Genomic DNA, 13,769 nt, shown 5'->3' on the forward strand with positions numbered 1-13,769 from the left:
TAGGTAATTTAAGTTTTACCTGTCTAAAAAGTTAAGTTTTAGTGGAGAGTCACTATTTTTAAAACCGCAAGATAGATTGAAAGGGGGTGATCACTTTCGTATTCTGATACTATGGAATACACTAGAATGGCCAATAAATTTAAATAGTTGAAGGAGAGTGATTTCACAAAATGATAAATGTTAAGTTGTCAATCTCGCCTTCATTCTTGCTTGATGGGTTCGGAGCCGATCCTCGGCTCCGACTCGGCACTTGCTTTAGCTCGAGAACTCCTTTTACCAGCTCGAGGCAGCCCCATATCCCATGATGCAAGGCAGTAAGTACCCAGATCTCGTTTGCCGCTTGGGAGGTCTTCTTTTTACCAGCTCCTGGTAAGTTTTTCACTTTTGTGAGTTTTAAGCCCCTTTTTATTAAAAAAACCTTGTTTTGATAGTTTTAAACTTATATATTACCTTTTCTGACAGAAATCCCTGTCTCCTTTAATTTTTTGTTAGTGTATCTTAAAAAACCCTTCCCATCCCCCCCCTGTTAGGGTGTGTGTATTGGTTTTGTAGAATACCTTTTGGTATTTATTTAAGTTAATTTTGACTGGTGTGTGTGTGTGTGTGTTTTTCGGCACCATGTCAAAGGAGAGGGTCTCAGGTTTTAAGAAGTGTGACTCGTGCTGTCAGAAGATGTCTCTGACAGACGGTCACACTTCTTGCCTGTATTGTCTGGGCCCTCTTCACCTGCAGGACTCCTGTGCTATTTGTCACTCCTTCAGCCAGAGAGTCCTGCAGGAGAGACATAACAAACTGGTTCTTAGGGGCCTTCTTAAGCCGGAGGGCTCTCCGGCTAAGTCGGCTCCATCTAAACCAGCAAGAGTTTCCAAGGCCCAGGCTTCTGTTCCTAAGCCTGCGGCCTCGGCTCCGACTCGTACGGAGTCGAGATCGGCTCTGGCTGGAGCCGATTCTGGCTTTACAAAGCACTCGGCACCGATGGCTATCGGTGCCGAACCTATTTTGACCACTTCGATATCGGCTCCGACACCCATGTGGCACAGGCATCGGTGTCGGCTCCGATCGGCTCCGACACCGTTACTTTGGTGGCTGTATCGGCTCCGGCTGGAGCCGATACATCGACGCTCTGTCGGCTCCGAAGTCGGCTCCGACAGGATCTGTAGTATCGGCTCCGATGGCTCATTCCAGGAAGAGGTCGAGGTCTCCTTCCTTGGAGCCGATACTTTCGGCTCCGGCACCTCTTCTATCGAACGGAGCCATCGGAGCCGATCTTCAAGGTCATCCAGGTTGTCAGATCATGACCTAGAGAGAGTGGTCAGTAGATTACTCAAGTCACAGGTACTGGCCCAAATGTTACACAGTCCGTCTCAGCAGACGACTGTTGGTCCACACCCCGTTACAGTTCCTCCTTCAACTCTACCCCAGAGTTTGGAGTTGGAGTCTTCGGCATGGTTACTGCTACGGCTGGAGGACGGATACCCCTTCTGTTCCTTCAGCCTCTACTCTTATCTCCTCTTCCTTAGAGGGATTCGTGGTCGGGCTTCCATGGTCTCCTCCGAGGGGTGAGTGGCATCGACCCTTGTCCGAGCCCGCTCTTACTCTTGGAGCCTCGGCCTTGGTGAGCTCGGCTCCGACATCTGCCTCGGAGACTTCCCTTTCGGTGTTCCCTGGAGTTCCTAGCTCTTCGGGGCGGGTTCTCTCGGACCTGCCTGGGAGGGGAGCATTCGAGGTAATGAAGAGTGTACTGGCCACTGGTATCAGTCAGCAGTCTGTTCCCGTAGCTCCTCCCTCGATAGTACCTGTTGACATCTCTGCCACTTCTCTTGCTACAGGACCCAGAGATCCTCCGCATCAGGTTTCCCCATTGGGAATTTCCCCCTCTTCCGAGGATTCTCCTGATGTTTCGGGAGATCCTCCTAGGAAGAGGACTTGTAAGAGGAAGCATGTAGACTCCCGAGTCTGTCACTGGATACTGACTTTGATGAGTCAGAGGGATCCCTAGATCCCCTCTGAGGATGTCTCCTTCTCAGACATCCTAGAACTTCTGAAACAGAGGGAAACTGGCCCACCAACAATCCCTCTGAGGATGAGTCAGTATACCTAGAGGCGTTTGGATCTCGGCCCTCCACCTCCTGGGTGTCTCCGCCTTTCGACCCCCTTATGCAGGTTATTGCACGAAAGGCGTGGCAGCTCCTGACTCTGTAGAGCCAGTCCCTAGGAGGCCTTCAAAATTCATCACTGCCCCGAGTGACAAACAATTCCTTACCAAGGGTGTCCCGCTGATGCCATGGTGGTGGCTGCGGCCACCAAAAAGGAACTTGCAGATCCTTCCGTGCCCGTCCATCCTCCTAATAAGGACTCTAGGACCATGGATAGGTACTGCAAGCGGATGTTTTCCTCAGCGACCTTTGCTATGCGTTCGCTGAATTATCTTTGTCACTTCACCAGACTCCAGAGAGATATCCTGAAGGAGCTGGGAGAAGTAGTTCAGGATCCTACAGCTGCAGGGGCTCAAGAAAAGATTGCTTCGCAGCTAGGAACCCTCAATTCCATTGCTAACTCCTCCATGCGGCTAATATCTTATGCTGCGGATGGAGCGAGTAGAGCCGCAGGCACAGGTGTGGCTCTTAGACGCCAAGCCTGGATGCGACTATGTGATTTTACGGATCCCTTTAAGGCGTCCTTCACAAATTCTCCTTTTGATGGGTCAGCTTTGTTTGGCCCTCAGGTGAAGGAAACCTTGACCAGGTGTGAGCAGGATGGCAAGACTCTTTCTGCTGTTGGAGTCCGTTTTTCCACCCCTTCTAGGCCTTATCCCAAAGGACAGAAGGGTGGGAAGATGTGGTTCCGTAAATCCCAAGGAGTCACGCCGGATTCACGTGGTCAGTTTACCCCTAGAGGCAGAGGGCGTAACAACAACAGACGCCGCTCTAGAGGCAGAGGGGGTCCAAGAACCAGGGAAACAGGGAGCCTCTCTCTGATAAGCCCTTTCAACATCCCTGAGGTGTTGCCCGGCTGTCCCTCCTTGGAGGCAGTCGGGGGAAGATTATCACTGTACCCAGAAGCCTGGCATTCCCTCACTCAAGACAGATGGGTACAGTCGATCATATCCAAGGGTTACATAATTCCTTTCGAGGAAAGTCCCTTCCCCTCAAGTTCCCTTCCAGATGTACCACCCGGTCTAAGGGAAATTGCAGAGTTAGAAATCGCAAAACTACTGCAAAAAAGAGCCATTCAGCCAGTTACAATAGACCATTCAGAGCCCGGAATCTACTCAAGGTTCTTTTTGGTCCCCAAAAGACGGGAGACTGGAGACCAATATTGATCTCAGCAGACTCAACAAGTCTGTCAGGAAGACAAGATTCCGAATGGTCACTCTTCAGTCAATTCTGCCCTTCTTACAGAAGGACAACTGGATGTGCTCAATAGATCTTCAGGATGCGTACTATCACATCAAAATTCACAGACGCTCCAGGAGATTTCTCCGCTTTCGGCTGGGGTCCAGTCACTTCCAGTTCAGAGCCCTGCCCTTTGGTCTCACTACAGCCCCCAGAGTGTTCACCAAATGCATGGCAGTGGTCACGGCTCACCTGAGACGTCAAGGATTCCAGGTGTTTCCGTATCTCGACGACTGGCTCCTGTCAGCCACCACCAGGCATCAGCTTATACAAGCCAGGGATTACACAATAGACCTTTGTTCTCATTTAGGCATCTCAATCAACTTCGAAAAGTCATCCTTATCGCCCTGCCAGTCTATTACCTTCATAGGCGCAAACTTAAACACTGTTCGGATGTCAGCTACCCTTACAGAACAAAGAGTTTCAGACATTCAGACTCATGTCAGGATCATTCTGGCCAGCAAGAAAGTACAGGCCAGAATGGTTCTAAAGGTATTAGGTCTCATGGCTGCGGCCATTACTCTTCTTACCCTGGCTCGATTCTACATGTGCCTCCTTCAGTGGATGCTGTTCACACAGTGGTCATACCAGCAACTCCCAATGCGTCACCAGATTCTGGTGACACAGACATGCAAACAACATCTTGCTTGGTGGATCACATCGTCTCAGGTTCACCAAGGCAGGTGCTTTGTACCCCGTCCCCGATAGCCACTGTCACCACGGATGCCTCCCTGATCGGGTGGGGGGGTCATTATCAGGGCAGGATGGTTCATGGGACGTGGCAACCGTTCGAGTACCATCTGCACATAAATGTCCTGGAGATGAGAGCAGTGCTTTTAACGTTGCAAGCCCTCAACGACTTTCTTCCCGTAGGGACAATTGCAGTCCACACAGACAACATGTCTGTAGTTTGGTATATCAACAAACAGGGCGGAACCAAGTCCTACCCCTTGTGTCGAGAAGCGCTCAGACTTTGGCAATGGGCGATCTCCTCTCATCGGTTTCTGGTAGCAACGCATATCCCTGGGAAAACCAACATTATAGCGGACAGATTGAGCAGAGCTATCCTCATGCCTCACGAGTGGTCTCTCAAGCAATCTATAGCGGAAGAGATTTTTCTGGAATGGGGTCGTCCATGTTGCGATCTTTTGCTACTCCCCAAAACAGCAAATGTCCAGACTTCTTCAGCCTCTTCCCTCTATCAGGCCATCCCCAGAGACGCTCTGACCCAGGATTGGCCCCAGGGACTTCTTTATGCCTTCCTCCATTTCCTCTGATCCCTCAGGTGATCCAGAAAGCTACCGTTTGAGAGCCAAATTGATTCTCATTGCCCCTTACTGGCCTCGACAAGTTTGGTTCCGTTCCTCCATCATCACCTTTTGGTGCAGCCATGGCATCTGGACCCAGTGCCAGATCTACTGATTCACCAATCCGGTCAGCTGCACCGGTCAATCCCTTCTCTCAACCTCACAGCATGGTTGCTCCACTTCCTTCCTTAGCCAGGCTTCCTTTGATCTCTAACCCAGTTAGAGACATCATTGTAGCTTCACTAAAATCCTCTACCAGGAGGATTTACACAAGCAAATGGAAGCGTTTCTCTTATTGGGCTAAGGCCCAAAATATTGATCCTTTTACTGCCCCTGTTCAGGCAGTTCTGGACTTTAGCAGAGATTTTTCATGCAGGCTCCTCTTCTTCCACAGTCAGAGTTCAATTGGCTGCTATTTCTAATTTTCATGTCGGGATAGCAGATCATAATATTATGTCCCATAGGCTCTGCAGGGCCTTCTTGAAAGGAATTTTCCTACTAAAGCCTCCAATCAGGAATCCTCCTCCTCAGTGGGATCTAAATTTAGTGCTGACATCCTTGATTCTTCCCCTTCGAGCCAGCTGTTTCTTGTTCCTGAAATATATTTCTTGGAAAACTTTATTCCTAGTGGCTATTACATCTGCCAGGAGAGTGTCTGAACTTCATGCTCTTCGGTTCGACCCCCCTATTTGATTTTTCACAAAGACAGAGTATCTTTGAGAACCAATCCATCCTTTTTACCTAAGGTCGCTTCAAAGAACAATCTGAATCAATCCATTGATCTCCTGTATTTTTCCTAACTATTCAGATAGAGCCGAACAAAACTACATTATCTTGGCGTCCACCGTCAGCTTAGATATTATTTGGATAGAACAAAAAATTTAGAAAATCTGATCAACTTTTTGTTTCCTATGCGGATAATAAAAAGGCCTTCCTGTTTCTAAAGTGACTTTGTCCAGATGGCTTTCTTGGTCATCACTGAAATTTACACGATCAGGGGAAAACAGCTGTGCTCAAAACCTAAAGCACATTCAACTAGGAGTTTAGCTACTTCTACAGCTTTTCAAGCTAGACTGCCTTTGGACACTATTTGTGCAGCGCCACTTGGGCCACTCCTCATACTTTTGTTTCCCATTACAAATTGGACTTGGCCTCCAGGGACAGAGCCAGTTTTGGCTCTACAGTCCTCAAGAGTTTGTTCCATTGAGCCACCCAGGATAGAGGTGCTAGGGACGGTCCCATCAAGCAAGGATGAAGGCGAGATTGACAACTTAACATTAAGAAGTTATGTACCTACCATAACGTTCCATGTTAGTTGTCTTCTCACGCCTACTTTCTTGCGACCCTCCCTCCTTCCCCTGGCCTGGACAGACCTTGTATAAGAAACTATTATGCTAAAGACCATTCAGACCTGGTCCTTTTTCCATTTGTAAGTTTCTTCTTCCTTTGGGAAGTATTTTATGCTTGGTGTTATTGCCCTTTGTCAACAAACGAGATCTGGGTACTTACTGCCTTGCATCATGGGATATGGGGCTGCCTCGAGCTGGTAAAAGGAGTTCTCGAGCTAAAGCAAGTGCCGAGTCGGAGCCGAGGATCGGCTCGAACCCATCAAGCAAGAAAGAAGGCGAGAGAAGACAACTAACATGGAACGTTATGGTAGGTACATAACTTCTTATTTTGTGCTTACTCACACAAGCCAGTGTTGCAGTTGGTCCTTGCTCAAACAAATGCGAATGAAAGTGACTTCTTGGATAAGGCAGGTTATTTGCCAATATGATTCGTTCAGGTAGAGATTTCTAGCAAACTTGTGCCAGTTTGGAGAAGGCTGCCTCACAAATAGTAAGAGTAAAGGAAGGTCTGGAAAGGAGGAGAGAATTTGAATTTCAAAGAGAGTAATTGGAGGTTCTGATAACCAAAGATACAGCTCCTCTGTGCAATAAATTGTTTAATGAGTTTATATGCAAATGTATTGGCGAATAGAGGAGTCCTGTCACTAACTGGCAGCCATTTCCCTTTGCTGAGAGTGGTACATTGGTGATTAGATTAACTAGAAAGGTGTATAAATCTGAGGATTTGATTTTTATCTTTTTGTAGCTCAGTAGTGTTGTATGTTATGCTCAGGGCTGTTATTGGTAATCCATATTCAAGTGTGGGAATAAGAACACATATGGCTGTGGCTTGACGAGCCACTGTAGTTAGATGATGAGTGATCTTACAGGAGAGCCTTTATTAAGCTAAAATCTGTTGAATTTGGGTTTCAGCATGTTTATGAATAGAGCTGCTGGTTAGAAAGCAGGTCTAAATATCTTTGTTTAGACGCACGAGACTAGAGCCTATAGGGTCTGTGATAATATTGTGTAGGCAATTAATTTTTTTGATGAGTGCCATATAACATCAGTGAGCTTTTCTGAGTATTAACAGTTTGTTTTTGTGAAGCGAATTCCAGGTGGCTATGAAGTCAGTCTGAAGTTCTTTCTATAGGCAGGAAGCAGATCTATGCCCTTTAAGGAGAACCGTGTCATCAGTGTAGAGGAGACTGTTGATATGAGGGAGATTCTAGGGAAGATCGTTAAGGAAGAGTGAAAAAAGGTCAACCCACCACAGAGCCTTGAGGAACACCTTTGTTGTGGAAGTACCTGAAATATTAAAACCAGGAAAGTTAAAGGTACAGTTGGAGAGGTAATTTTTGAACCATTGCAGGACATCATTAAAAAAAAAAAAACTCTCACACAAATCTTGTGAAGTCGGAGACTGTGTTGAAGGTTTTGCCATGATCAAGAAGAATAGTGCCAATAATTTTGCTTTACTCCATACTGGAATAAATCTGATTAGTTAGGGAGAGTGTAGCAGTGGTTGTGCTGTAGATAGGATGGCAGTCATGTTGTCTGTGATTGAGAATGTTCTGTTTAGTGATGTAGTCATGTATTTGATTATAGATGACTTTTTAGTGAAAGAACAGAGGTTAAAGACTGGACTGAGGTTGGGTTTGGAAGAGGTAGATACTTTGGGAAGTGGAATGACAAGAGCTTGTTTGAAGCTTTGGGGACAGAAGACCACTAGTGAGGGCTAGGTTAAAGATGAAAGCAAGAGGTTTGCAGAGAAAATTGCTACCACACCTAAAAAATTCAGAGTGAAAGATGTGGAAAAAAAGGTTTACGTGAGCAGTCAATTTTTTAGTAGTTTTTCCGTGTTAGATCTGGTAATGATCTTGAAATGGAATGGGGGATATTGTGAATACTTGAGAGGGTGGGGGTTGGGTGTGGGTAATTGCTGAATACGGTGGGAGGTGGATTACTGATGCCTTTTATTTATATGAGAATGTAGATAAGGAAGTTCGTAACTAGAGCTGGCCTTGAGAAGTCCTAATACCATTTGTCTTTTTGCTTTAAGATTTGCACAAAGTGCAATTTGCCAAGTGCTTTTATTTCCACCCAAGAGTCTACTATACAGAGATAGTAAGCATTGCTGTTTGTAAGGGCTTATTCAATATAGAAAGCTAATTGTCACAAGTTTTTGCTAATTAATATAAATAAATCAAATTGTTTTTCTGTTGAAAAAAATCCTTGGCAAACCACTTAGCCGTGTTCTGATGCTATCCATTTATGGTGAGGCAGTGATGAAAATAGCAGGGATATGGTTAACATTTGATAACAGGAATAATGTAATCCTGCCTTAAAAAGTGTCTAGCAGCTTTCTGACACATTAAAATGGAACACATAATATAACTGTTTGGGCTGGTATGTTTTTGCTCTATTACTATCAGATTGAAGTGGTTCAGGTGACAGCAAAGAGGGTCATACTGCAGAGTGGAGTGCATCTGATTGTTATATTGCTAGCTAATTAAAATATTATAAATGAGTGGCAAAGAATGTAATTTTTCATACTGGTGTCTACATGCTTGTTTTATTGCTATATGTCCAAGTAAAGGCTTCTGTTGTAATAATTTTAGAATGAGTGTTGCATCATTAATTCCACATTTAGATATGTATGACTGAAATGGTAATTTTGCTGCTCTCATGGGCATGGGGGGTAATCATTTGGGAACTAATACAGTTCCCTAAATCCTAGTTAGATACCGTGCTTTTAAAGATCTTAGGATGTCATGTTCTGGTTTATGTAATACCAGTCGGCTTCCCTATTCTTATCTACTACTAATGTCAACAAAACAAATCTACAACACTTTCGTAATGCATTCAGGGAAGAAAAAGCATACCTCTGATTTTTGTGCAAGAATTTCACTGTACAGATGTTACTTGGCAGTGCATACCCTGGATCTGATTGTATTTAAGAAAAGTTATCGTCCATCCCAGTTGCAAGTTTCACCTCAAATAAAGTTTTGCTTCTGTTAATTGTATCAACTAGTCCTGCTTGGGTGGAGTTGACCCTACATTTTGTTGAACTGAGTAAAGTGTGAAAGCGTTGTACTCTGTTCTTGTAGTTTAATTAATGTTGCGTATTGCATAGTGGAATGACTCTACATTCAATTCTAAGAGGGAAAACAAACCATTACAAATTACCTTGCAGACATTAATTTGAGAAATAGGGTTAAATTTTGACACCTCTGGTTAGTGTCTGTGTGGATGTTGAGCATTTTATGATGTCCTTCTGTTCAGTGTTGCAGTATTCTTTACATATAGTTCATAGGTAGGGATGCAAGCCTAGCCAAAAAGGTACCCTGGCTTTCGCCACCCAAGAAAATTATTTTCCTGTGCCCCTGTCGAGCAGAGCCACAGAGGTGATCCCCGGGGTGAATTTCCTATTTCCCATCCAGTCATCAAGATTTCTCTTGAACAGTGCTAATGAGGAGCTTTGTTTGATATAGGTAGGTAGTTTGTTCTAGAGTATGGGAAGTCTCTGGGACAGGAATCTATCCCTCCAGCATGTTTTGTTTATTGTGGTGACAAGGTTTAGGTCCCTAGAACGTGTAGCTCGTAGGGATTGGGATTTTTGGGGAGCATGTCCAACAGCTCTGGGTTTGACATAGATTTGTATGTTAGGCAGAGATTGCCTCTGAGTAGGTGATATGCGACGGAGTAAAGCTGGAGTTTTTTGAGAGGGTCTGCATAGAGCATCTGTTTGAGGCTGGTAATCCTCTTTGTGAGGTATTTCTGCGGCCTTTCCAGTTGTAAATGTCTTGTGAGATACATACCAAAAGGGGCATTGTACTCTATAATGGGTCTAATAAGTGACGAGTAGAGGGGAACAATGACCTCTTTTTTCCTGGATGAGAAGCCTTTTGTGAGGTGTGTGCCATGTAGAAAGATTTCCTAACTACTGTGGCGATGTGATTATCAGAGAGACTACTGTCCACCTATGTTCCAAGGTCTCTTATCACACTTTCGATGTTAAGTAGACTGCCACCTATGTGGTAACTCATGGGTACAGAGTTTTTACCAAAGGGGATGACAGTGCACTTTTTGGCATTGAGCTTGAGGCAGTGGCTTTGACAAAAGGCATCTGTCTCAGTGAAGCCCTTTTGTAGGATGTCCACATCGTTAGGAGTTTCAATTATGGCTCCTAGTTTGCAGTCATCTGCGAACTTTGTTAGCCAAAGACCTCCTGTGTTAGCCTGTACTTCAGAAAAATAGATGCCAAACAGGAGAGGACCCAGGACTGAACCCTGTGGTACTCCAGTTGTCACTGGTCTGAAGTCTGATCTGGAGTCAGCTACTTTCACATTGTGGGTTCTGTCAGTGAGCCAGTTGGCAACCCATCTTGTGACATAGAGATTTATACCTAGTTTAGTGAGTTTATCTATAATTCCAGAGTGAGAGATGGTGTCAAAAGCCTTGGTGAGATCTAGATAGGTTGTGTGAACCACCTTACCCTCGTCTACGGCTTTGGTGACTGCTTCAAATAAGTTTATAAGGTTTAGGAGACATGATCTCCCTTTCACAAACCCGAATTGGGTGGGGTCCAGAGTTTGGAGATTACCATTGTCTTTGTTTATAAGTTCCATGATGATATGTTCCATGGCCTTGCAGACCAGGCTCGTTAGGCTAATGGGGCGGTAGTTCCTGGGGTCCGTGGTGGCTCCCACTTTGTGGAGTGGGATAACCGTCGCTGTGTGCCATTCAGTGGGAACAAAGCCTGAGGTGAGGCTATGATTGAACATGGTGCTTAGGTGGGGTGCCAGTTCATTCTGAGTTCATGTAGAACACAGCCTGGGATGTTGTCAGGTCCCATGGATGCTGTGTTCTTGGCTTTGGAGAGTGTGGTTTTTACCTGTGCAGCCGTGATTACAGGAACTTTGCATTCTTCCAGTATAGAGATGGGCCCTTTGGGGGGTGAGAGGGGGTTAAAGTTAGCACTGAACCTATCTGCCAGGATGTTGGCAATATCAGTTGGTTCTGTATATTTAGTGCCATTGTGCTGTAACTCGGAGCGAATCTGAGTGTTACCATTGGGATTCTTGAGATAGCTATAGAATGCTTTGTGCTTGTCTTTAGAGTCAGTGGCGATTTTGTTTTCGTAACTAGCTTTGAAGGATTTTATGAGGGATCCCAGCTTCTTACTGAGGCTGACCAGGGAGTTCCTCCAATAGTGGGATTTTACTCTCTCTCTCTTTTTTTTTTTTTTTTTTTTTTTTTGCAACGGTTTCTTTCTTCTGTTGTAGAGTTTGTTTTTGGCAGGGGACAACCAGATTGGCTTCCTTTTTTTGGAGGATAGCATCTTGGTTCTGTTAGGGATAGCACGATCCATGCACTTGTGTAAGTGCTTATAAAGTGCATTTATGTAAGATTCAGCAGTCATACCTCTATTGTTAGTCTGCATGGGTGTCATGAATTTTGCAACTTCTGTCTTAAGAAGCGTGAAGTTGGCTTTGGAGAAATGTTTTATGGTGGTTTCCCTAATGGGAGGTGGGGGGCGGGATGTCGATGTCTAGGGTGATTAGCTTTTGGTCGAATCTAACCAACGAGGAATTGACCTCTGGTGTAGAACACCGGTCGCCCATGTTGGTAATGACCAGGTCTAGGATATTGCTGCCCCTGGTGGGGGTGTGGATACGTTTAGTTGGTACACGAGTAGCTTTCCCAGATGTTAAGTTGTCAAACTCGCCTTCATTCTTGCTGGATGGGGTTCAGAGCCGATCCTCGGCTCCGACTCGGCACTTGCTAAGCTCGAGAACTCATTTTACCAGCTCGAGGCAACCCTATATCCCATGATGCAAGGCGTGACTACCTCAGATCTCGTTTGCCGCTTCGCGAAGAGGTCTCCTTTTTACCCGCTCAGGTAAAGTTTTCAATTTCTGTCAGATTAGTCAGAGTTTTTCCCCTTAATTTCTATTTGTCCTTTTTTGGGTATAATTTTTATACTTGTACTTGTCTCCTACCCTATATTCCCTTCCTTTAGGTTAGGATTTATTTCCTTCCGGCCTTAAGCCTCCCCCTCAGTTAATTCCTGTCAGGTTGTGTGTGTGTGTTTTCAGGGATTAACTGTGTGATAGTTGTGTGTCTGTCTGTTTTTGGACATTATTATGTCTAAAGAGGTAAAGGTCTCAAGCTTCAAGAAGTGTGACTCGTGCTGTCAGAAAATGTCTCTGACAGACGGTCACACTTCTTGTGTGTATTGCCTGGGGCCTTTACACCTGCAGGACTCCTGTGCCATTTGTCACTCCTTTAGCCAGAGAGTCCTGCAGGAACGAAGAAATAAATTAATTCTTCGTGGCTTGTTAAAGCCAGAGGGTTCTCCGACCAAGGCTGGGTCGGTTAAACCCTCTAAGCCATCTAGAGCCCAGGCTGTAGTTCCTAAGCCTTCGGCTGTGGCTCCGACTCGAGTCGAGATCGGCTCGGCTGGAGCCGATCTTTCTACCTTTGAGATTGTTGTGTCGGCTCCGACCGGCTCCGACACACAATTGCCTATTACTTTGTCGGCTCCGGCTGGAGCCGACGTGTCTTTATCCAGTTTTAGAGCCGACAAGTCTTTGGCTCCATCTGGACCCGAGAGGTCATCGGCTCTGATGGCTCCATCCAGGAAGAGATCTCGGTCTCCTTCCCTGGAGTCGATTCGTTCGGCACCGGGATCTCCTCTTTTGTCGGAGCGGAGCCATCGGAGCCGATCTTCAAGATCTTCCAGGCTATCAGACCATGATTTAGAGAGGGTGGTAAGCAGACTGTTGAAGTCACAGGCACTAGCCCAAATGCTCCATAGCCCGTCTCAACAGACATCTGCTATTTCTCTTCCCCCCAAACTTCCTCCTCCGACTCTCCTTCAGAGTTCGGAGTTGGAGCTTCTCTGAACGGTGACCGTGGGTGCGCCGGAGCCGATACTTCCCTTTTCGGCTCCGACGTCTTCGGCTCCGATCTCCTCCATGAGACCTTCGTTGGAGGGATCCGGTCGTTGAGTCTCCCTTGTCGGCTCCGAGGGGGCGAGTGGCATCGGACCCTTGTCCGACCCTGCTCTCCCTCTTGGAGCTTCGGCATTGGTGAGCTCGGCACCGACATAGGCTTCGGAGACTTCTCTTTCGGTGGGGCCGGGGATTCCTGTTTCTTCGGAGCGGGGGCTTCTGGCCTCCCTGGGAGAGGGGCCTTCGAGGTGATGAGGAGTGTCCTAGCCCCCGAGCTAGGTCAACGGTCTATTCCTTTAGCTCCTCCATCTTCGGTGCCTGTTGATGTCTCTTGCCAGCCTCTTGCTCCCGGACCCGGAGATCCATCGCCCCAGGTTTCCCCATTGGGAATAACTTCCTCTTCCGAGGTTTCTCCTGATCCTGCAGCAGAACCCCCGCGTAAGAGGACGTGTAAGAGGAAGCACACAGACTCCCCTGAGTCTACTACATCAGATACCGACTTAGATGAGTCGGAGGGTTCCCCGCGGTCCCCCTCTGAGGATGTCTCCTTTTCAGACATCCTGGAACTCCTTAAGCAGAGGGGGAACTGGCCTTCCATTAACCCCTCCGAGGATGAGTCGGTATACCTGGAGGCTTTCGGATCTCGACCCTCCACCTCCTGGGTGTCTCCGCTCTTCACCCCACTCATGCAAGTAGTGGCTCGGAAGGCGTGGGCAGCCCCGGATTCTGTGGAACCAGTTCCTAGGAGGCCCTCCAAATTCATTACAGCCCCGGCAGACA

The 13,769-nt window shown here is 46.4% G+C and overlaps 1 protein-coding gene across 1 annotated transcript in view; it reads left to right on the top strand.

Moving 5' to 3' along the window:
* The window catches only part of LOC122794056 (ligand-dependent nuclear receptor corepressor-like protein), a 1,533,107-nt gene that overhangs the window by 957,608 nt on the left and 561,730 nt on the right, over nucleotides 1–13,769 (top strand). The window lies entirely within an intron of this gene.

The sequence above is a fragment of the Protopterus annectens genome, chromosome 2.part1 (assembly GCF_019279795.1).
Source record: "Protopterus annectens isolate FY-2018-M chromosome 2.part1, PAN1.0, whole genome shotgun sequence".
NCBI classification, from domain to species: Eukaryota; Metazoa; Chordata; order Ceratodontiformes; family Protopteridae; genus Protopterus; species Protopterus annectens.